This window comes from Falco punctatus, assembly GCF_963210335.1.
Source record: "Falco punctatus genome assembly, chromosome: 2".
Classification (NCBI taxonomy): domain Eukaryota; kingdom Metazoa; phylum Chordata; class Aves; order Falconiformes; family Falconidae; genus Falco; species Falco punctatus.
Genome location: NC_137581.1, coordinates 117,829,624 through 117,854,343, shown reverse-complemented (window position 1 = coordinate 117,854,343; position 24,720 = coordinate 117,829,624). Strand labels below are relative to the sequence as shown.

General features: G+C 44.6%; 1 protein-coding gene across 2 annotated transcripts in view; it reads left to right on the top strand.

Moving 5' to 3' along the window:
- The first annotated feature begins 7,099 nt into the window (after nucleotides 1-7,099).
- CD96 (CD96 molecule) overlaps nucleotides 7,100-24,720 on the top strand; it is a 48,617-nt gene continuing 30,996 nt past the window's right edge. Inside the window, exons 1-2 of one of the 2 annotated variants that reach the window (XM_080375289.1) lie at nucleotides 7,100-10,659; nucleotides 22,345-22,465. The gene's annotated coding sequence lies outside the window, so the exon portion shown is untranslated. Of the gene's footprint in view, nucleotides 10,660-14,277; nucleotides 22,466-24,720 lie in introns of those variants that run through there. The other variant, XM_080375290.1, reaches the window with a different exon arrangement.

Genomic DNA, 24,720 nt, shown 5'->3' with positions numbered 1-24,720 from the left:
GCCAGCTTTGTCAGGCTGAGTAAGTAAGATGGAGGGATCCTGTCCTAAAGGAAAATAGAGGGCAAAGAGGAACTCCGATTTGTACGTGGGAAGCTGAAGGATGGAGACATGAAGCCGGTTCCCCAGGTTTACAAAGCCTGTGGGAGCTGAGAGCTGAGTTGGGGTATTTGGAGTTTGAAAACTACCTCTGTGTTTCTTTTCATAGCTACATAGAAAACCAGATTATTTTTTTTCTTCTTTCAGGAATACCAGCTGCCCTGGCTGGCTCATGGCAGGACAAACTGTTTTCTGAAGCATGGAAGGTAAGACCACGATTTGCAGCTGAACTTGTTAATGCCTGAGCTTGTTATTTGTTAGTTATCTTATTTAACAGTTTTTAGAGGTACTGTTGTAATGTCTGTGAAGAGGACAGATGCGTAACAGTCAGTCTGACTTATGCAAATTAGAAGTGGGAAAATGGGTTTAGGTAATGGGGATGTCATAAATATCTGTGAGTTATGGAGCGGTGTGTTATCAGAAAGGTCAGGAGCAGGACACGGTGATTGCTCGTGACCTCGTACTCATCCTGAGTCCCTTCTCTAATCCCTTTGCGCTGGTCCTTTTGGACCTTTGAAAAATACACTGATAAGCAGATAGCTGGAAATCAAGTCTAGAGAGGATCACGCTGTGAGTTCAATTAACTCCACCCGAGGTGGATAACTCTGGTGGTAATTCTTCCCTGTGTATTGCTGTTAGAGTGTCAGGTACGGTGTATACTCAGATGCATTTCTCCGAGGAGGAATGAGGCACATGAGTGATCATTATGTCATATAATCAAATAATTGTTCTGCAGCCTGCTGTAGGTTACTGTGGATGGCAAGAATTGCTAGGAGGCAATAACGCAGGGAAGGGATCAGTGTGTGCATGAGAGCTGCCATGGCAGAACGGTGATCTTACCCCAGAGTGGGTGTAAAAAGCACAGGGGGGAGGTGGGGTGCCCAGCAATGACTCCAAGCTGTCTTAATGTTGTAGCTTGCTTTTCTGGATTTCTGGGTTACTCCCAGGAAAGCCTGCAGCGATGGTGTGTGTTCCCTCCACTTAAAGGCTGTGTGTTCTGAACTTGGACATGAACCTGGCGGTGGCTGTAAGGGCTTATCTGGTGAAGGAGTAACTCTTACTTAAGGTGTCCCTAAAGTTCAGATGGAGGAGGTAAAGGGTGGAGATTCTGGCCGTGATGCACAAAAAGCAAGCTGGGTCAGTAGGGTACATCCGTATGGATGCTTACACACATCCATGTCTCGGGAATGTGGCCGGCACGTGCCTACATTAGATTTGGATGCCCATAATGCCTATCACAGATACCCAATGCTGGCTGCTTATCAGACCGGTATCTTAGGATAAGTATGCATTTCTGATTTTTATGCCATAGAGACGCGCTGCAGGACTGAGGGAAAAATACAGTGGTTACACACATTTAGAAATAGAAAAGGTATGTGGTGATTAATGGGCAAGTGCATTGTAGTTTTTGCTGCAGTGTGCTAATTAGTAGAATTTTTGTAAGCCTCTGGAAATCCTTAGATGTAAAAATATCTGTTCATTTCTTCTGAATTTTCCTTCATTGGCTTTTCCCAATTATTTAACAGTGGGGAGTACTCTGAGAACATCAAGTAAATCAAAAAAGTTAAAACAGCATGTGGATGGGCACACATACAAACAGTTTTCTATTTGAGAAATCATTTTTCAGACGAAAGTATTGAACTAATTAACTATAATTGCCGAATAACTTCATTGCACTTCTGGTTTAGAGTTTATCTTGCTCAGTTAAACTTCATCACTTCAATCAATTAGTTGTGTCTCGGGCCTCACTGAGGGGTAGAACATTGGGAATTAATAACTTTGTCTCCATGGAAACAAAATCACTTGGGGAACCTTGAAGTTTCCTTGAAGGTTAAGAAAGGTAACGGTATTCAGCTCTAAAAGGATCATCTTGTTCTGTGTCAGTTATTTAACAGTTAGGAAAGTGTGGACTGGCTTTGAAAGAAGCTGTTTTGTAGGCTTCTAGGCAAGAAGCTTATTATGAAGGACTGGTGCCTAACACTTAGCAGCTGATTCAATGTCAGAGTGATTGATTTTAGGCTACGGAGATGTTGTTTGTAAGTTTAAAATAACAGGCAAGGACGACATTCCAAGAAAGTTTCTACTTGTAATTTTTGCCCTTACCTTGTTGATGGTGCTTGGTATTGAACATGATTTATCATACATAGGTGTTGGCTACTCTACTTCATATCCTCCATATCATCTTCTGTGAAGTTCTGGTTCAACAAACCTGTCGCTTCACATTTCTCACTTCTGTATTGTTATAAAACTGTGATGCCACTTTCACCATCAGTCTGACTGGTCTGACTAATAGAATATTTAGTATAAGACTTGTAGCATATGTACAACCTTTCTCCAGATGAGTGTAGTGCGCACAACACTGTTGTGCTCAGTTGTTGCAGACAGGGACAAAGTGCTTAAAAAAACCAAATCAAAACAAATGCAAAAATGGAAAACCTCCTACTGTATTGGAATCTTGGACTCAAAGGCTGTGCGAGGACTCACATCTCAAACAGGATGGTGGTTTGCAGTCTGGATGGCAACAGGGCTCCATTGCAAGGGCCATTGTATCAGCATCATATCCATTATTGTCAAATATCTTAAACTACACACAGAGCACCTAACCATGCAAGGGATGGTGACCGTTTCTGCAGCTGCAGGAAGTATTTCTACTATTTCCAAGTGCCCTACCTATGCAAGACTTGGTCAATTCTGCAGCAGCTACTGCCTGGGGAGTCCCTGGGACAGCCAGATCCCCACCTAGGATGCTTGTCAGCACACTGAAGCATAGAGATTGCTCTACCCACAGCATGGGGGAATCCAGTATTTTCCAAAATTCCCTCCTGAATAGCTTCTAAGAAAGTTAGTTACACGTTTTGCTGTGATGGTGACTAGGAGTTCGGTCAACACCATGCCTCACATCCATCTTTTGTCTTACCAGTCCCTCGATTCTTCTGCACAGAGACTAACCAAGGATCTGCTAAACTAGTGGAACCCAAGGAATTAAGGATATAAATACACTGCATGTACAAGCAGGCACAGATTTGATTACACCACCATTATAATTACAGAACAAACTTGCCTTTCTTCCTCATATCTCACAAATAAAATAAATGTAACAGCTCTTGCCACACAATACACATAACAGTAATTTACAAGGTATATTTCCATTCTTGCTGGTGCCCCAGGAAATGGTAGATGCTTGTGTCCAAGCTCACACATCAGGAGCTCCTTCATTTCTGCCATCACTAGCTAAAATAAGTTATTTACATCACTGAACTGAAGCTGGCTGTATCTACATGCAAAATATTGTTGCCTGCTCAAAGCACTGCTCTCACACTCTGTAAATTGAAAAGACAGCTCCTTCTTCAGCTGTGCGTTGAATTTCAGTATGAATTAAAGCAGCAACATTTTCCAGGATATTATCTTATAAACTTAACACTAGCTACTTCAGCTTTCATTTCTTGTTATTTGTGACATACTACTGTAACATCAGCAGTTGTTTAAAATGGTTAGGTTTGTGAATAAAACCAAAATTAATAGTGCTTTTTCTGATAAGATAATATCGGAAGACATGATTGTAAATGTCTAATGACAGTTAAAGCATCCAACTTAAGACACTTCATAAAAGATTAGTAATCGTTCTGTATTTTTGCTCTGCAACTTCATGTGGCAGAGGAGTAAAAAGCCACGCTAATGTTAAGCAGCCTTTGGCAAACATAAATGAATGTGTAGAAGCCACACAATTCAAATTGACATTTTCTACAAACAAAGGCAACTCTACGCTCTTCAATAATTGAAAAATCCCTGTGGCATGAACATACATAATGATGGGCAGCGAAAATACTTCATCTTCCTTGCAGTGCTTGTGGTGGGTTTCATGACTGGAGCTTGCTGAATTATTCATTGGAAACAGTTCTTATTGTGGATGTGTCTCCTTTCTGAATTCAGAAGTCAGGAGATTCTGTGGTTCAGTTAGAAGAGGCTGTGATACGATACCTGCTGGGTCATCTCCAGTGCATAGATACTAGCGTTGGGGTGAGAGAATCAAAAGGTCCCTTTGAAGAATCACAACTGTAGCTTGTAAAAAATCGGTTTTCTCCCTAATTGTATTTAGTCAGTAGTTTATCATGCAACTAGGTGCCATGCAACTTTCTTTTCAACCTGAGTGCTGCTCAGCTTGCTACATGAATGAGTTGTTCCCTCCTCTCACACCACATCTGGACACACACCTGTGTCCATGGATCTCCATGCACATGTAGTGATGCGAGTGCACGGAAAGGACTGAACGCAAGCTGTGAAGCTTCACCGTCATAGCGGTTTCCCTGTTAGCCTCCTAACCACTTCAAGGCTTCTTTTGTTAACCTGACAGACAGACAATTACTTCTGGCAAGTGGATGTGAAACTTGGTTTTAAGTAACTAACCAGTCACTGCCATGCCTGTCCAAAACAGTAACGGAGAATTTTGTTTTAGCAGGTCATAGTTTTGCTCAGATCACCAGCTTTGGAGCACAAGTTCCTTATGGTAAGCAAAAGGTTGCAGAAACTTCTTTTAAAAGTCTTGGCAGTGTTTTGCTGGGCATCAAGCAAGCTATCCCAGTCAACTACTGCGCTGTTAGCCTCCAAAGCAATGAATTATCCAAAACCCTAGTTCCTTGTGAGTCATCATCTCTGTTGAAGTGCAACTGGATTGTGACCATCTCATACACAGACAGCACCTTCTGTCAGTCAGCATCATTGCAGGGAAGGCGAGGAAGTTTCATACCTTTGGTTATGATGCCAGTAAAGGGCTCAAGCATCTTCATCTCTTCCATTCTAATTTGTAAAGAAATGGCTACAAAAATGAGATTCTTGCTTTGGGTAGAGTATTGTAAATCATAAGCAAACCACTGACTTGAGAGAGAGAAGCCTACCCGCTGGGTTTTAATAACTCTTGTGTGTCGCTATTTTTTTCCTAGAAAAACATTTTTTAAAGGATGTGAAATATTCTACCACTAAACCTCACCAACCTCTCTCTGCAGCATGCCTTTTTTAAATCAAAAATGCTTATTTAGTTTGGCACATTATTGCAAGCAGGATTATTACTTTTTTTTTAGTACGTGCTAGAGTGTCTTGAGATCTGCATGCTAAATTACATCGATCTGCAATGTACCTGAATTTCCAGAAGAATTTTTGTTATTCTCATGCAGAATCCATGAATGTTGTGGGGATTTTTTTAATTCTTTGAAGGTAGGGAGGGAGAAATCTCCATTTCTCCCAATATTTTTTTTTTTCATTTGCTAAGCCTTTTGAGGATTGTTTCGTATTATAAGCAACAAAGTTTGATAGCTCAGAAGGGGAAGGAAAGTTAAGCACTAATAAATCTACATGCTATAAATTTGAATGCCACCTATAAAAAATGTATTTTGTATTTGTATTCTCTAGGGGCCAAGAAGAACTGCTAGAAAGAAAATGCCCAATCCTAGGTAACTCTTTTTAAGCTTTAAACATTTAAATATGTTCCTTCCAGGTTGTGTATTCCCTGCTGGTTGTCCTATGATTTTCTGTGCTCGGTTTTACAGTGCACTAAATATGTTGTGTCATATTATTTGCCTTGAGCCAAAAATCACAAGAGAGTGGCTCGTATACACATCTGTCAATAAAGCTGGCATGTACAAGATGTACAGTTTCAAACCAGAAAAGTCAAACAAAGGATAGGAAATGGAAGGAGACTTCAGCACTTGGGAAGTCTAAGAAGAAAAAATTTTTGGTTTTTTAATATCATTAAATGTTAGCAAAAGATTCATGAGAAGTTTCAAATTAATATTTTAATAGTTCAAGTAATTTAAAGATGACCAAAGTAATTGAGAAATTCAGCTTTTAGTTTAATCTGACAAAGGAAAATATTTGTACAGTAGAATGTTACTTTTCAATATGTGAAAAGGGAAATTACCATATACCCCATCAAGCTCCAGCTTCTAATTTTTAAAACCATCTTAAATGTAGCATTTTCTTTATGTGAAACAAAATTAGTTCCTTTTTCTGCCCCCACTTGTGGGTGAGATGGGTGAACAGGGGAATCACTGTTCCCCAGATTTCATTAGCTAGCGAAAAAGGGGGTGGCTCAGCCTCCGTTCTGACATCTCGTAGATCAAACCAACCAGACCCCAACTCCAGTCGATCCTCACTTGTTCTGGTGACACCTTGACACCATGAGATGAACCCCCAGGGCACATCTATGCCCCTGGAAAACTGCTCCTGGACATCCCTCTGGTTTCCTCATCTCACCGTGCCTGCAGCTCCCTGCCATGCCCACCGTGATGGGGTGGCTCCTCGCCAGGGATGCTTTTAGAGCAGCTCATTCTTGAGGGTTTTCTTGTCTCGAGACTTTTTGCTCTTGGCAACCAGCTCTCAGGTGCCCAGGGGTTTTCCTTGTCCTCAGAGCATCGCTGCTGGCGTGGAGGGGAGGCCCTTGGGCCAGCTTCCTGAAGTCAAATGCCACAAAACTGCTGTATCAATCATTCCCCCATGTACCTCCTAAATTTCTGTTCAATGACAAGAAATCATAGGTAAATAAGCAAGTAGCACAGTACATGTACACTTGTGAGCGCAGCAGCTGAAGCTGCCTCGTAGGGGACCATAAATCCAACAGCCAGCTACATTTAAAAGAGCAAAAATAGTAAGGTCCATTTGAAATAGCACTGTGTGCCAATACCAATGGCTCTATATATGTCAGGAATGGCTTTTGAGCACCATAAATCAATCCTCTAGATTGCTAGAAGGAGAGGAGGTTTGGTCAGAAGGTGTCAAGAGATACCAGGCTGCAATAACTCATAAAGGCACCTGCCCTGCAATCACAGGTGGAACATTTCCAGAGATAAATATCAGGATAATGGAGTTGTTCATTATGTAGGCTTTCTTGCTGAAGAGGAAATCTTAAAGAACTGATTTTTTCCCTTTTTCTTTTTTTTTTTTTTTTTTTTTTTTTTTCTGGTCCCCAAGAAGCAGCAGAAGAGAGATGCTGCCTCTAGCGCTGCAGCCTGCTCCAGAGGCATGTTTGTGCTCAGTGCTTCGGTCGATGCTTTTGAAAAGTGAGTTTAGTTGCTATGGAGAGGGAAGTCTCCTCTCCCTTCACCACTGCCTCTCCTCCCCCCAAGAAATGTGAATGAGCAGTGAACAACGTGACTGTCTTCACCCTACCCTTGCAGCACATGTCAGCACTGTTTCCAGGCACCGAAGCTGTGAATTCCCATTTGTGTCATTTATGGAGAAGCCAAACGCGTGGGAAGCTGTGGTTACAGATCCCAAGGTGAGGACACGGTGCAGGAGAACACCAAGTCTAAACGCTGGCCTGAGACACCTCCAAAAGAGCTCCAGTTGAAGGCATGGAACAAAATGCAATAAATTGGATGGCTTTTCCACCATAGAGTAAAACCTACTGAAACCACGTGGTAAATCCAGGTCCTGGTGCAGTAAAATGCCACATTTTTGTAAACGGGACTCAAAACATAGTCGGTACAACCCAGAGGTAAGTTAAAGCAATAACCTTTCAGTGACTTTACTTTGGCCAGTGTGAAATAATTTTTTTGGAGACAGGTGCATTCCTTACAGAAAGGGACACGTTACTGACATCTCATTGTACAGAAAATTCCGTTGATCCTTGCAAGCACTCCCAGAAAGGCGTCCTGAACTGGAGCAGGCGCTCGACACTATTTATTCTGACCAGTCTTCAGAGGCAGTTCATTCAGGGTTAGGATAACGGCATGTTATTGCTTTTCTCCTGCTTTCTTGTAGGGTAAATGAAAATTTCTATACTTCAAAGCTGTCAGTTTAATGACCCTCGCCAGAATTAATACAGCTTTTATGGAAAATACAATTTGGTTTAATTGCACCACGAGGAAAAGGGGAAAATAAAGGGGAAAACAGGATTGTAAAATGATGCTTTCACGATATAAATATAACACATAACTTTTTTATAAGAGGGGAAATAAAAAAATAAAAAGGTGCATGCAATTTCTCCTGACAGTAGGATTAAGATACCTGATTAAATTTGTGCAGGAGACAGTTACAAATTTTTTGAGCGAGGCTTCAGTGTTTTCTTTAAACAAATGTTATTTTAAAAAATCCTTACAGGGGATGTCTCAGAAAATGACACTTTGATTGTTTTTCCCCTGATTAGGGGAAAATTGAACTTCAGGGAAGTGGTTGGAGCTGCAGCATTCCCACTGTGGATGAGTGTGGGGTATACAAGACAAGTTTGGGTCAGCTGTTGCATTTACTCATTACTTAGACTTTTTGCATATAGATGAGTGTTATTTCAGGTCTTAAAATCCTGACTTTTTGCCACAGCCTGTTTTTTTTAACCAGTTGTGCTTTACAAGGGAGGTCTCAGCCTGCTTTAAGGCTTTGAAGCAGACGGTGATAGGAATTAAGAGGTTTTACACAGCCCTACAAATTTCATACATATAAAGCACACATGGAACAAGAAACCCTTTTCTTTTTTCCTGCACTATAGCAAATAAAATGATTGTTTATCAATAAATACATAATGCACTTTACAATTGCATTATAAACAGTGGGAGCTGAATGAATTTCAATTATGCAGGCCAACAGCACTGTGCCATCCATTATATAAATCAAACCTAGGCATAGGCCTGTAAGCTTTTGCTGCTTCACTGATTTTTTATTGCCATACAAAATGATAACTGGAAACTATATAGAACAAGGCAAATTAAGAATCTATTGGGGGGAAAATGCAATTGGAAATGAACAGCCTCCTGGAAGCTACATTCACCAGCCAAATGCCTTGTGAGATTTTATCTTCTGTGCACAATGTGATGATATTTCTGTGCATATATGGTTAAATTAATTTCCCCTTATCAGCATAAAAATGTAGCTGGCCAAAATAGATTAGAGCTGCATAATATGTTGGATCACATTTTATTTAGGTGGAGAAGAGCAAAATACTTAATTTCAGCCTGGGATGGTATTAAGCAGAATAAAAGATTGAGTTCAAACAAAGAGATGATGCTTCCCAGGTTCCTCTCCTTTTGTTGCATGGACGAACTGATCTGTACATTCAGACAAGATGATGATTTCCTCAGTTGCAGAACAGTGGAAAGAAAATAAAATCATTTCTCTGTGGTCAAACAGAAACTTCTGATCCCACTGGAGTCCAGTCTCACTCTTTGAAGGATTATTGTGTTTCTTCACGTTCAGTCAGTCAGTTTGTGAAGTTTGAAGCTAAGGTGGGATGAGGCGGTCTGTGTCCTGCAGGATTGTCCTATAAATCAACTAATCTTCTAAAGACCTGCAAAATGTCCACATCTGTTAATAAAACCCAGCTTGGTCCACAGGTGATAAGCAGCTGACTTCAAATTAGCCCAGCCCAGTTGTACCATTAACCTGCCATTTGCTGGTAAGTTGACATTTGCTTTTTATTTTTAGCAAGTAGTTTCCATTCCCATGTAACTACCCTGAGCAAGTGGCATCAGGGCTACCGGCCGCGGGGTGCCAGGCGTGTCCCTTGCTAAAGGCAATCAGCAGCCCTTGCAGCCCTGAGGATGCTGCCGCCTGTACACAGCCCCACTGAAACTGATGCAATGGAAGACCATTTCGTTGTGAGTTAGAAAAAACAGCGGTGGAAGCATGGTGGTATTTTTGTTTGTTTGGGTTTTTTTTCTAATTCTGTTGGTTTACTTCTCTTTGACACGTGTTTCTTGAGGTTGATTGGGTTTTCGGTGGGGTGTGGTTTTGGGTTTTTTTCTTTCTTTCTTCAGCCACAATGCTATGGAGAATTATTCAGCCTTCAGCTATTTTGTATGAAAACTTTTGGAGATAACAGCTAGCGCGTGCCTTAGCTTTGTGTTTCAATGACAAAACCTCCTTCAAACAAGACAGACAAATATCTGCAGTAGAGGGAGATTTATTTTGATGGCTACTTCTAGCTTCAGTCACGTAGATATTTTTTAATCCAAAATTCAAACATTATTAAATTGAACTGGTAATCATTCCACATGAAGATGAGATTTAATTGCTTACTTTTTTATTTAATTGCTTAATTTTTTATGTTAAGTATGTATTTCACTGTAATTCTTCAATATACCAGATTTAATTCATACCCATTTCTACTCAGTCTTTTAGTAGACAAAATTTTGTGTGCTGTGCTAAATGTTTTGGCCATTGTGCCCTTCTAATGGCCAGGTCTCAATTCCCTCTATGCCCTGCATGGTGCAAACCTCCCAAGGGCAGGCAGCACTGCGTAAGTCCCTCAGAGGCTGATGGCACTGCTCCCACGTGTCTGAGCTTCTCGCGGACCTGAATGGAAATCTCAGCTCTTCGGGAGCTTGGGAGCTAATCGCTGTTCACAGCACCTCATCAGGATGGAAAACCGCTTCTTCAAACCGCGTTTAATAAGACAGGTTTGTCCTGAAAATGCCTTAAATAACACCCACGTTACGGTTCATCCCGCAGTAGTTCATGGACTACAGTGGACCAATGGAGCCTCCTGAGGAAATGCACATCCCGCTATACGCGTAACAGAAAGTGGATGCCTTTTCTCTAAATGCTGCAATGCCGTGTCCATGCAAGACAATCAAAACAGTGGTAAGGTATCTTCGCTGTCATGAAAGGGCTGAGCTTGTTGGTATTCGGGAAGATGGACATTAAATAGCTTAATGAAGGGAAATGATTCCTTCAGAATGTAGGATTTTGTTGAAACCATAGGAGTAGATACCACTTCTGCATAAAATTACTAGACTAGGCTGTGTTTATTAAACAACAGAAGAATTTGGCTTAGCACAATATATAAGCTAAGAATAGCAAAACTGAGGTTTGCCCACTATAATTTTGTTTTCAGAAGTTTTGTGTATCATAATTTAAAAATTTTCATAGCTTCTCAACTGTCTTTTGTGAAAGCCATTCCTTTTCCTTGCAGATCTTATATCTATAGACCACCATGTCTCTAAGAAACAGCCATGCCTTCTTAATCGAGGCACATCCTATTATTTGGGCACCAAGATGAAATGAGAGACAGTGAAACAGACTAAATAATGACAATTCACTAGGTATCTACCACCTGGTTCTGTCAGTAATAGCAATGTATTTGCATAAACTTAGTAAACTAAATCTAGTTGAAATAATTGTCAAAACAAATTACTCAGTTTAAGTTCTTTGTGATACAAATCAGATTTTTTAAAAGGTCAATACTTACATTAGCGGAAGTTTGAATGTCAGTTTCAATGCATCATCCCTATATTTTAGGGAGGAGAAATAAGGAAGACTCTTCAAGACACCGAAGACGTAGTATGTAAAAGTAGAGTTCATTTTAAAAATTAATTCTTGGAAAAAATTGGGGAAAAAAAAAACCACTCTTCCCCCTCCACCCACCAGCCTACCCCCAAGTGGAGAGTGGAAGTGGCAGCTATTGTGGTAAAACATTCCTGGGTCTGTCTACATTGGAGGAAATGAAAAACTATTAAACGGATAATAGAATAAAAGTGCAATGAGATGTTCAGAGAATCCATCAATAAGAGGATGGCATGCAATTGCTAAAGACAGCCCTTTCTAAATGTAGCTTTATTGCCAGAGGAGGGAAAATTGAGAGAGAATTTGCAAACAATTGAATTTATGGTAATGGCATAAAAGCACATTGTACCACCAAAGCAAAGCTCGGAGCGAATATAAGACAAAATACACCAATGTCCCATGGAAACCCTTGTATTTCACCTATTATTCCTTGGTACTTGAAACGGTAATATTCTGATGTTAAAATCAAATGCATCGCAAAACGCATTAGGAGGCAGTGACTGGGTGATATCCTGCTCCATGTCTGCTTTAAGGTCAATCGTTGCACTAGAAGCAATTCAAGATGCGAGCAATGATGAGCTTGCTCCTGTGGACTTAGGGTAGCTTTGTTCCTTACCTGCAGGCATACCTTGTCAGTCTGATGCTCTTACCCTGGCAGTTTATGGGTAAATTACCTCGGGATCATTTCAGTCGATTTGAATTTTAAACCTGTTTGAAAATGCACTGTCACTAGGTCTATTGAACCAGCAGAGGTGACTGTTAAATGACAGGCAGGAGAGAATAATTAACTGATGGGCTCAGAGATAGAGCCGCCCAATAACCAGATAAACTGGAAAGAGGAAAAATAACTTCTGCCGCAGGTCACAGATATCTTCTCTGGACAAAGCCCCAGACAAAGCCTGATAATGCTAAAACCCCATGGATGAAAAACCACAGGCACCAGGATGCCTAAGCTTGGAGACAGCCTACACTTGGCAGCGTGGAGGGTGGGATGGGGCAGGCTTTCCTGGAAGGCATGTTTTGAGTTTTGTGTGCAAAGAAATTGGTCGCACATTTTCAAAGAGGTTATTTATATGTGGTTGGTTTGGTTGGTTTTTTTTTTCTAGTTTGGTTTTGATTGGTTTTTTTTAATTCCACGTCCCTTCCTCGTGGTGCCAGCAGCCTGCGTTCAGCAGCCATGCCTCCCCAGTGTCCATGGGGGCTCCAGGTGACCCTGCCCCTGCCCCATCCCCACCGCTGCGCCCGACTAACCAACCCCACTGCAGTGTGCTGGCTGGGTCAGGGAAACACCCCAGCTTTCAAAGCAGTCAGGGATTTTTTATTGTTTGGGTTTTTAACGTGTAGCCCCTGCTACCGCCAAGCAGAGTCAGCCAGGGGGTGCTGATGGGATTTAGTAGGATGGGAGCAGGCGCTCAGTCCAACCCTTATTTCTCCCTTTCTCACCTCGCCGGCCTTCCACACAGCAAGGCAGGTGATGAGGAGCATCGCTCTGCTGCTGCCTCCCCATTCTCAGAGCGGTGCATGGCTCCAGCGGCAAGTGGCCGTGGGTGGGCTGCAGTGCTGCCAGCCTGCGCCCGCTCCTGCTCCTGCTGCCTTGGGCTTGCGGGTGGGTGGTCCTTTCCCGGCAGCCCGACAGCGGGCACGATGTGTTTGGGTGTCTCTGTGTTGCAGGGCAGTGGGCATTGGTGAAGTTACCTGACTGTGTTGCTGAGTTGAGAGTCTGGAGATAATTCTCGGCAAAGCACAGAGGGGGTAGAGGGTTTACTAGATTTATCTTCTGTAGATTTTGGGTTGGGAATAGTTGCTTGAAAACAGGACGAATGGGAATAAAATAACCCAGGTCAGCACGTGTCGTGCAGGAGCATCGGCTCTCCTGAGACAGGCATAGACAGAGCTGAGCCCAAGTTCAGCTAAACTGATTTTTCTATTACTCCTCTGCAAAGACTGAACCTGCAAACAAGGCTTCCTGTACTAAAAAGTCCTAGCTTGGAGGAATAGAAAAGCAAAACCATTTTTGTAAAGAACCAACAATAATGATTAAAAATCTAACGCCTAGGAATTACTCCCCAGATCTCAATAGCAAACACCAAGGGTGGAAGGCAGAGAGTTTGGAAAATGGTAGAAGGTTGCTGTAAGGTGAGATGCTCGCTGGCTTTCAAAGCAGTATGGGACAGGGAGAGGCCAAATAAATTAACTGGAGAAACGAAAGTAAGTTGTGGCAGCCCATGCCAGCCTGGCCCCTTGGAGAGCAGAGCTCAGAGAATGCCACTAAGTGTGAATAAAGATGTGAGAGTGGCTGGCTGGTGCCCTGCTGAGGCGGTGGGACAAGCTCCCGCCAGGCAAAATACCTCTAAGCCAAGGCTCTGCTTTAAAGATAAAACCTTGAATGTTAATGGCTTGGGCTGTGGCACAGCCTTGTCCCTCCCTGAAAACATTTCCTACAAATTTAATTACCATGTATTACAGTGTTGCCGTTATTAATGACTCTCCTGAAGTAAAATATTTGTGATTTATGAGAGGGTTTTTTTGGTTTACACTGTTTTACCTGAAGCATAACAATTGCTCTATCCCTGGAAAGCCAATAAATGAGAGGCACAGGAATGTGAGTTCTGTTGAAAGATTTAAGCCTATCGTTCCAAGAAGTGTAGTCGTCTTGGCAGCAAACAAGGATTTCAGGACCTTTGAGACATTTGCTTTTAATTGTGGAGGAATGGCATCACCAGCTGCAAAAAATGTTTCACCATAGGGAATGCTTGTCTTACCGCTCAGCATCTCGATGAGGCATCACTTACCACGAGGAGGGCTGGAGGGGCATCCAGCACGGCTGCTGGGGCTGGGGGGCAGGCAGAGCCCAGCCTGGCCTCAGGAGGTCTCTGGGACCTCAGAATCATTTATTTCTTCGAGTGGCTAAAGGTCTGTAGTGTGATCATGTAATATTACAGGCAGCAGCTATCTGTACCTTAGCTGAGAGGGGAAAAGTTCGAGGGCAGTCACAATCCTGGGGAGCGATTGCGGGGATGTTGAGGGGCTGGGGTGGAGGCTGGACACGTCCCTATATAGGGCATAATGACTGGGGGCATGTTGGTTGCCCCGTCTCTGCCTTGTGCATCTAGGGGTTTGGTGTATCTAGGGGTTTGGTGTATCTGGGGGTTTGGTGCACTTGGGGTGGTGCCTAGGGAGCTGCCCTGCGGGTACAACAGAGGGCTTGGGGAGTGGGGACGGGCTGTATTTTTGTTTCAGCCAGAGCGTCACAAGATCTGTACTCCATTTTTCTGTATCACCGAAGATCTTGTGAAAAAAGTTGTATACCTGGGGGAGGGTGGGGGGAAATCCATTTTCCCAGATTACTTTTTATATTGGGAAAAACTTGGTTGGCCCTGTCTACATTTTTTGAAATAAACAAAACAAATCGAAACCACACACTAGAAATTAATGGGAATAGAATCTTTACAACTGTACCACTTCTAATTACGAATGCTTCCCTCTTTGCATGTCAGAAAGCTGTGCTGGACTTCCCAAGCGCTGATGTGCAGCCCTGGTGGTTGCTTTCTCCCCAGCCCCTGCCAGCGTGGTGGTGGTTTGATGAGCTCTGCCAAGGCTGGCTGCTTGAAACCACCAGCTAGTCATAGCGAGCGCTCAGCAGGCTGCCCCTGCCCCTCATGGCTCCGTCTATTCCCCAGTCAGGAATCCTAATTTACTCCGCTATCTTTAAGCACAGGCATGATTCAGTATTGTATTGGTCACTCACCACTTTCTTGATTCAGGTAGAACAGCTGAAAAGCAGCAAAGGCAATGCTGCTCGTGGCGGGTCCGGCACTGCAGAAAGTCCTGTCGAAAGGCTGGAGCTGGCCTCTACTTTTATAGAAATTAAACAAGTTTTTACAGAGGGAACTGTGCATTGCCTTGTCAATCACTGCCTTCTGCCAAGTGCTCAGCTTTCATTCCGCTGTTTTCATTCAGTCTGCTCACCACCAGCCCTGTCTTCAATTTATTCTGTATAAATTGAGATGCTGTAATTGGACTTCTCCAAGTCTGCACAGCCTTGTCTTAAAGTACCCCAAGTGTCTTATCCAGGCTTCAATTGCTCCTTTGATGGACTACAGGCATCCTGCTTGTTTGTTTATTAGGCAGCTTCTTATCTCGGTTGTAGTCTTAAGAAACTCCATCATTTCAGTTGGGCAGCTCCAGTAATTAGGCTTCCTGCGTTCCTGCTCTGGCTGGTGCTACCTCAGCCTATATAAAGAAAGCAGAAGAAAGAGGTGTAAGAAAACATTACTACTGGTAGCAGTCAACAGTGTAAGGTAAGAACCCTGGTCATGCATGTCGGATGCTGAATCCTGTAAAACTGGGGTCGACCAAAGAGGTGCTAACACAAGGCCTGAGACCAAAAAGATGAATAAGCTAAGGTAGATTACCTTTTCACAAAAACCACTGATTGCCTTTTTTCGTCGCCATATCAATTACATATTAGCTGGGAAGAGGAGCTTGGGGTTGCAGATACACATCTGAATCTTCATCAAGTGGCAACTTGTGCCTAACAGGCTGCTAAAGTGCAATTATTCTGATTTTTCACCCGCAATAATACCTGAAGTTAGAAAAAGATTGGGAATTTATAAATGCCATTTATCCCCTGGAGACGGGAGCCTGACTTGAATGCATCGGAAGGCGCTGAAAATTAGAAATGTTTTAATCATGTATTCCCAGTGGTGAGCGCACATAACGGCAACAAATATTTATCCAGATGGATGAATGCAAGAATCAGCTTTGGCCTGAAGCTGGCACTGCTCCTAACCAGTCACATCTTTCACTGGTGGCTCTTGCTGACATGCCACCTTCCTCGCCGAGAGCACCGGGGTGTCTCCAGCTGCTCGCCAGCCCTTTCCTCTCTCCGCTGGGCTGCTCCCAGTCGCTTGGCAGGCTGTGCCAAGCACATCGACCACCGGAGCTGGTCCATCTGCTGGCCGTTCATGGGGGAACTAACTGTTTGGGACTCTTTTTTCTGGAGGTCACAAGCAATGCCAGGATCTGGTATGACGTGATGCGCTACGGGCATGGCAGGAGCCTGAGGAAAGGTTGAACCAGAGACTTGCCTGGCACTGGTTTCATTACTCAGCAGGACGGTGCAGGGGCACTGCCTGCCAGTGCTGCTGCTTGTTTAGCCACCCTGAAATGCTGTTCAAGCAGGAAGGAATTTTAATACATTATTGCTGAGCAAGGAGCGGGGATAGGATGCTGTGTTATAGAACAGGACATTTTTAAAGGAATTTCAGTCTTTCTGGATTCACAGTTCAGCTTCTCTCCTTTCAACTCCTGCAGGGGAATTCACTCCATGCTCGGTGTTAAGGGTTTGGGGTTTTCCCCCCTTTGGCAGAGCCTCGAGTGTCTTCATTTTTCAAATAGAGAGGCTGGTCCTGTAACTCAGATGAGGGGGCTGCCTCATAGGGATGCCACGCATGAGCAGGGCAAACTGGCCTTGATGGGCAGGGTCCGAGGCCCAGCGAGTGTGACTCACATGCTCAGCTTCCATCCCCCTGACAAGTGACTGGTTTCTGTAGCATAGTTAACTCTAGCCAATGTCATTTTCAAGCTGAACCCTGAAAAATTCTAGAAGGTGGCAGATGAGATTCAGTTGTTAAAAATGCAACAGGGTGTTTTGGAAGGGCTTTCTGAGGATGGTGATCATATTGGCAGCAAAACTCAGAGTTAAGTTTTCAGAGCAATTTCAATGCAAGTTTTCGGTCTCTGCCTTCCAGCTGCAAAAAAAACCCCGCACGTGTCCTCGCAACCTTTTCAGGTCTAGAAAATCGGGCACTTCAAATTGACTGGCAGTCTTGTAGTTATGGATTAAGCTATACAAGCACAAAATGCTTCCTTCAACTGATCCTCCATGCAAAAAGTGGGGACTGTGGGTGCCTGCTGAGCTTTCTCACTTGAGAGCCACAGGAGGCTGTGTGGAAGGTGATGCCAGAGGTGATGCAGCCTCTCTCCCTGCTCCAAAGCAAGGGCGCTAGCCTTGGCATGCAAACTAGTAGCCCCCAAAAAAACAAACCCAACATTAGCTGCTTAGTTCAGAGCCTTCTCCATTACTGATGTCTCCATAATGTATCTCTGGAAGGACTGGCAGGGCACGGGGTCTCAAATGCCTGGAAACCCAGGGTGCCAGGAAAAGCTCTGGCATCGCTGGCCGGAGGGGACGGCTGTTTGCAGGTGGCAGTGGCCAAACGGGCTCGATGCAGCTTGTCCCTGGTGGCCTGGCAGGCAGGGCAGCAGCTCTGCTTCTTAGCCTTTCTCTGGGTTTACTGCTTTGCACATGAAATTAATAAGATTTGTCATAAAAAATATGCCCATTGACCATCTGTGTTAATAATTGACTTAACGAGGATCTAACTGCCTCTAGCCCATCCCAGAGAACTTAATTGAGGGGATTGTGTTTATAATCTGCCTTGAGAGTCCTAATCTTCTGTTCCGGCGCTGCCAAGCCACGGATTGATTGATTGATTTTGGTCTCTTGGAGCAAAATAACAACCTCCTGAGGCAGGCTTTGGCAGTTTCCCAAAGAGAAAATACACTGCATGGGGAGCTGGGAGGGGGGGAAAGAGAGAGAAAAAAAAAAAAAAACCAAACCAAAAAAACCAACAGGTTTCTTCGTGGTGTTTAAATGTGGCTTGTTAAATCCTGCTTCCTGAAAAATGTGAACCAGTAAATGTCGAGCTCTTGAGTATGCTTCAGGTCCTCTGAAAAAGCTGTTGTTGTCAGCAGGGGACTTGTGTCTTTTGGTATAGATGATGGATGGTGAAGCCTGTTCGAGAGTTGGTGCGAGCAGTTTCAATACCACTACAACACGGGAGGTCACCCCTGCCTTTGGAGGGGTGTCAGGCAAGGTCTTCACCCAGGTAACTCTCTCTGAGGTCTGGGGACTTTATCTCCAGAAGAACTGCGTGAGGAGCAGGTCAGGGGGTGGCAAAGCACGGTTCTGGGGAAGAGGGAAGGAAAGGTCACCCATAGAGACAGGCTGCTGGGAACGGCCACAGAAAAATGGAAAATTGCAGGCAATCACGCGGGAGAGCCTGTCAGGAGATCAAATTCTTCATTTTGTGCCAAAGCCAGACTAACTGCTTTAACTAATTTTTCAGTTAATAATTTTTATGGATAATAATTCTAAGCATAAGATAGCTAATATATTTGCTGTGTTTGATATTTTACCATTTTGAAACAGCAGACTACTTCCCTGAAAAAAAATTCGAGTTCTTTCCTGTGGGCAACTAGTGTACAATGTAGGTGCCGATCTCCTAAAGCTGGGCATGTACTTTTTCTGTTCAGGAAAAGTGCACAATCCTTCCCAGGATCCAAAGGAACACATTTATTGCACTCAGTGTTTCTGGACATGGGCAGCATCCACACTGTATAATAGAACATTTCTTCTGGGTGTACGGACCACATCCATGGACTGCTTCTTTCCCTTTGTGTTTGATGTATGGGTTGTTAGGTGTTTCTATTGTTCAAACCGCTGAACTATATACTAATTTCTTTTGAACTTGCATTTCTTTCATTATCCACCTTGCCATCTTCAGCTTCCTGGGAACCAGAGCCAACACAAAGCAGGAAGCCTGCCAGGGAAGTCCAATATTTGAGGGTGATGAGATTACAGCCCAAACCTAATAAGGATAGATTAGTTTTATTTCCCGTTTAGCCACGAGCATGGCTGGTAGAACAAGATATTAAATCAGACTTCTAAAATTGTACCTGTACTCTGAGCCGTCGGTCAGCTGTACCGATCCCCAGCCCTGGTGCCTTCTCTTGCATCCTGAACGACCACAGCCAAGACTTTCCAGAAGCACTACAAGCTAAATGCACCTCTGGCGCATTCAGGTCAATCAGTGAAATGAGCCTGAAATTATTTGGATCCAGCCTCCTGCAAACAGATCTACGGTGCTTCTAAGTTGTGTTTTTCATGCAGCTATGGGGTAGGATATATTTTTTTTTTCCTCCTTCACAAGCTCTTTGCTGCATGGTAGCATCTGTTAGAGAAATACAGTATGTGAGCCATTGCCATTTTAAAGGGAGGAAGGATGCCTGGTGATGGCTGCTGCTGCCTTAGTTTGCATCAAGTTTGCTGCTTCGACTGCTGTGCGGCTGAGCAGGGGGTAGGGGAGGGAAGCGTCCTCTGGAGAGCCTGACTCGCAACCAGCCAACTTGGTTCAGTTCTGTAATGAGAGATTTTTCCTTATTTGCAATTAAAATGTCAAATAACGTTAGAAGTATTTGATTTGTGCTCACAGCGCAGTTCTCCAGCTTTCTGACTTTAAGGAAAGTCTTGCAAGTTGCTGCTTTTTTTTAATCCAATTACAGTAACAGACTGAAATTAATTTACTGAATCATTGATTTTCCAAGGGGCAGAAGGTGGCTTCAGCTTTTTGGGAAACAAGACTTGGGGAACACAATTTCCCTTTTCTACACAGTGGTGCTTTTTTGGGGACACACAGTCTGGAAGGACCTAGGTGCCACCCATCGACCTGGGCAGTGCTCCAGTTAGGACCTTAAACCCACTGAGCCGCTGCAGATTCATTTCGAAAATGGAGGCAATCATGCAAAATAGAAGTTAACTGCTCTGATAGGGGTCTCAAATGATTTCATTGCCATTAGCAGCATTGCTAAGCTTAATCAGCTGTGGAGAAGTTAAAGCGTAACCTCATTTCAGGCTGGAGGAAGAGCGGTGTTCGGTCGAGCGATGCGTGTGTGTGGGTAGGCTCTCGGGAGTGGGTAGGTCACACATCGGTGACTGGGCTGGAAATAGTATCTAGGACAAGGGGTCGAACTGGGAGGAGAGCTGGAGGAGGTGAGTACCAGCCTACTCTTGGTTTGCAACCAAAGCTCCAGTTGAGGTGACGCTCGGGGATAATTTCCATGATGCGGTTGTCCCACCTTCCCTTTGGGCAACAAATGTGTGATCAGTGACTCCTTTAAATCCACGATAGTTGGGATGTGAAGTTTCATGGAAAGAAGAAGAGGTGCAGGCCCTTTCTAGCATTGCTTTGGGAGGTGACAGACTCAGCTAGAAACTGAACATTTATTTCACATGGGCGGTGACCCTTACAAACAAAAAAGCTAGAAATCTTTCTTAATTTTAGTGGTGGTTGAAACTTTAGGAACTCATACTGAATGCTGAAAGAGGTGCTATCTCTTGAAAACTATCTTAATTCCCCATCCTTTGCTTCAGCTACTTGGCCAAGAGTGCTCTGGAAGGAGATGGGTGCTCAGCACACGTTGCTGCACTAACAAGTCCTTGCAGGCTCCTTGGGGCAGGTTCACATTATGCCTTCAAGCACGGAGTGAACCAAAAGGATCCACGTCTGAAGTAGCTAAATGTTACTCTGCTTATGGTCTTGAAAATATCATTATGCAGAAATATCCCAGAAGTTTCCTATTCTCCATTTTACCTTCCAGCTATTCTTGTGCTGTATTTATCCCACCCAACTGTAGGCTGTTAACCCTATGGAGTTAGATTTAGGGATGCACTTGCCCTATGCTGCACTCGTATAAGGTGCACTCAGCTCTGTGTTGCCTTCTGGAGGCGACTCCCCTCTTCCCAGGGCCTGATGAGGTGCCCTGCTCCCCAAGGCTCCAGGCTAAAGCACCTCGGGAGTCCAAGCTCAGGCTCCACTGCAGTACAGTTTCTTCCCCACGGAGCCAGGCTTAACACAAAAAACACCCTCTGCTTTGCTTTTCTCATTTGTACTTCACCACCTTTTCTAAAGAGACACGGAATTAGGGCGTAGGGGACGATACTCTATGATGGATGTGATGGGAGAGAGATCTCGCTTTCCCATGGTTGCTTCTGACATGCTGCTAGCAGGGAAGGTAGTTATAGGGCTGCAGGGATACTGCACGCAAACAGACTCATTAAGGTCTGCTACTTTCAAAGTATTCTGTCAAAAAAAAAAAGAAAAAATCCAAGTTACGGTTCTCAATGTCATTGTAGCTTGGCCTTTTACTGCTGTAAATTATTTGATTTTTTTATAATGAAAAGGCAGCTGCTGTCCTCAAATTGTCACTGCTACTGTATCTGAAGTTAACTTCCAGACCTTTAATCTTTTCTATTCAATGTATTTCTTCAGTGGTGAATTATAACCGCTCTGCTGTGTTGAGCTCTGGCCAGGCAGCTGTGTGTCTGAGAGAAGGTATTTGCATACAATAGTATGGAGGAATTTAAATTAATCAGGGAACAAAATCCATTACAGACAGCTTGCACAGTAAAATGAGCTGTACAACCCATCTAGGTTTGCAGCACTTGGGATGTGAACCTGAGCTCTCCATTTCTGAGCGAGTGCTCCATTGCTCGTCTCGATAACTCCCTCTTTCACGCAGACCTCAGGGCAAAGCCCCACAAGTTGTGTTTATGAAAAGCCCTTCCTCAAGCAGTATCCTGTTCCCTCTTGCTGGTGTGAGTCAGGAAGGCTGCTCCCCACGTTGCCTGTGAAGCTCCGGCCAAAGCGACCAGGGGATGACATGGTCCTTCTGGGAGGCTTCACTGGAAACCTCAGCCTCATAGTCTAACACGAGCAGATGTTTCCCAGCACCGGTAGTGGGCTACCTTTTCCTAACAAATGCTTTTTTTAAAGCTATAGGTGCCATCACGTTCTGTTACACAGTTATTAACCTACTTATCTTATCAAAGGTGGAAGGTGAGATGTACAAGTGAAAAGCCTTTAGCTCCTGCTGCGCAAAGCAAGGGGGGAAGCACAGGATGTGCTGTAGCTGGAAAAGAGAAAGCAACCAAAGAAAGCAGGGCTGGTCTCATACGTGCCATCCATTTCAGTTTGAAAATAATGACTGTAGGGGTTTCAATTTTTTTTTTTAATATCTGGCTGGCTTTCACAGAGTGGTTTTTCACTGATGGGTAGTTTTTGGGTCAACGTGCTTTGTATTGGTTTGGTTTGGGTTTTTTTCCTTGGTTGCACTTTTTATGCTTTTTTCTTTTTTCAGTAACTTGTACTTTGCACAGTGTAATGTCCATCGGCTTGCCCTGATGGACCATCGTTGTTCAGAAATGGCATTAAATGGGAGCAGAGGGCTGCCAGGACCTGTGGCTGGAATGGCAGAGAAGGTGAGGGAGCTGATTCTCTTCCATGTAACCCCAAACACACACTCTTTTTCTCTGAAACGTGAACTGCAAGTAAGGCCACCTAATTAGAGAAACTACCGCCAGCTTTTGCAGACCCTTTCTTCGATCACAGAGACAGGGGGTGGGAGATGCGCGCACAGAGGAACTCAGCACCGGATCGCTCCCTGCGATCCTCCTGCTTTCCCCAAAGGCGCCCTGTTGCTGTATCTGGAAGGCTGTGTAAACACGGAGTGCTCACACAGCAGTTTTTCCCACAGACAGCAAGAAGAGAGGATTTAAGGCTGTAGTCCTGGCCTACCCACTGCTTTTGGCTTGTAGTCTTGGACAAGGATGCTCAAAAGCAAGTTCCCTGCTCAGAAAGTGAAGGAAGCAATATTCACCCATGGGATGAGCGAAAGGCATCATTAAAGAGCCACCATCCAGTTGGACTTGGCCCCAGAATGGCTACGGGGTGTGATGACAAATTAAATGTTCGTAGAAAGGGCTGTCTGGAATTCTGCTCGCGCCGGCGCTGGGAGCAGCGGAGCTGGGAAGGTGCTGGAGCAGCCCGGTGCCAGGGAAGCCAGGCTGGCGCAGGGAGGCAGCCGGGGCTGAGCTGTTCCTGCTTTTCTCCTGGACTCGGAGCTCTCGGTGGGGGAGTGGGGATGAAAAGCCCATTCAGACCTTTAAAGATCTTTCAGCTGGATGTATGTACGCCTTGCCGTGCTGCTTAAACACCCCGGCTGAACCCAGGGCTGCGCTATGTCAGACACAGCATGCAGACGTGCACGTGTAGCCGAGAGGGAGGAGGAGGAAGCAGAGTGAGAAACCCCTTTCTCTCCCTTCCCCCCTGCAGAAGATGCAGTGCTGCAAGCAGGAGAGAGCCCAAGGTGGGAAGGGGAGATGGAGGAAGCAGGGGGTTGCTGAAAAAGCACGGTGGGGACCCCACTGCCACCTCAGTGCCCTGTCCCCTGCCACGCTGCCCACCCCAGCCCACACCACCCACTCGTCTACCCCTCTGCGAAGTGCCGTGGCTGAAGTTGCCTGCCAGCCACCAAGTCATTAGCACAGTTTCCAAAGCAGTTAAAGACCAAAACACAATGACAGAGTGGGAGCTGCCATGCCAAGCGCCAAGTAAACCTGAAAGGTTAGTTTACTCTGTAATGAAATTCCTGCTTCAAAGTCTCCATCTCTTTTTCACTGGGGAGGAACGCTTTCTTTAAGCAATATTTAGAGGACACCAGTCTGCAAGGGTAATCATCCTCGCCTCTGGCAGGAAGACCTCGCTCACTAGCATTTCTGAATAGGTTCTCTTTGTGAATAATTGAATTTCTCTCTGGAGTTCAAGATTTTCTTGTCTGTGGGACTGACTGCAGCTCTGCTTTTTCCTTAGGTGCAGCTTACTGTAATGGAGGCAGAAGAATTGTATTGCAGTCAAGGGGTTTGTGAGCATGACGCATAATAGGGGTGATTGCTACAGAAAGAGTCATTTGTAGCGTTCAAAATGACTCCTCCAGTGGTGAACGGATCTGCAGAAAATAATTAGAGGACCCCCCACTGCCACCCCCACTCCCATCCAAGGGGAAAAGAAATTAATGTAACATGAGGCAGCGGAGCATCCCTGAGAGGCGGGCAGAGCCCCGTGCTGCAATGTGCTGTTGAGGCCCCATCCTGGGTGATGCTCAGAGCCCATCTGTTCCTGCTGGTGCTGCCTGGGACACAGGGGGGGGACGGACCAGCCAAGCCAACTGCTTGTCCAGCCCAAAATAAAATGCTGTGGTTTGTATATCTCCCAACCACATGTGAGTTTGCCCGGGCACAGCTGTTTTTCCTTTAAAACCTCGCAGCCTTGCAGTGGTTTCTGGGTCTCTCCAGAAAGGCACGTGTAGTGCAATGGGCAAACCTGCGCATCCCACCTCTGAGATAAGCATCCCTGCGGCTGCCCCACCAAGGAAAAGCCACTTAAAGGTATATCCTCCTGCCAGCTACCAATGTGGTCCACTGCCCATGGGCACATTTCATCCCTGCCATCCATAACCTGGAGTGGAACATCTCACCATGGCACCTACCAAGCTGCTGGTGTGTAACTTTTCAGAGAAGGGGTGAGGAAACTCTCATAATAATTTGCACTGCCGTGAGCAGGACCCTGTGCCTAGCTGCAGGGAAGAGGCAGCTCCTGCCAGCAGGCTGAGATAAATGCTGTTTCCAAAGAGGTTTTTGATGTCGTACGCAGAGGCAGGGCTTAGCTGTTCACGCAC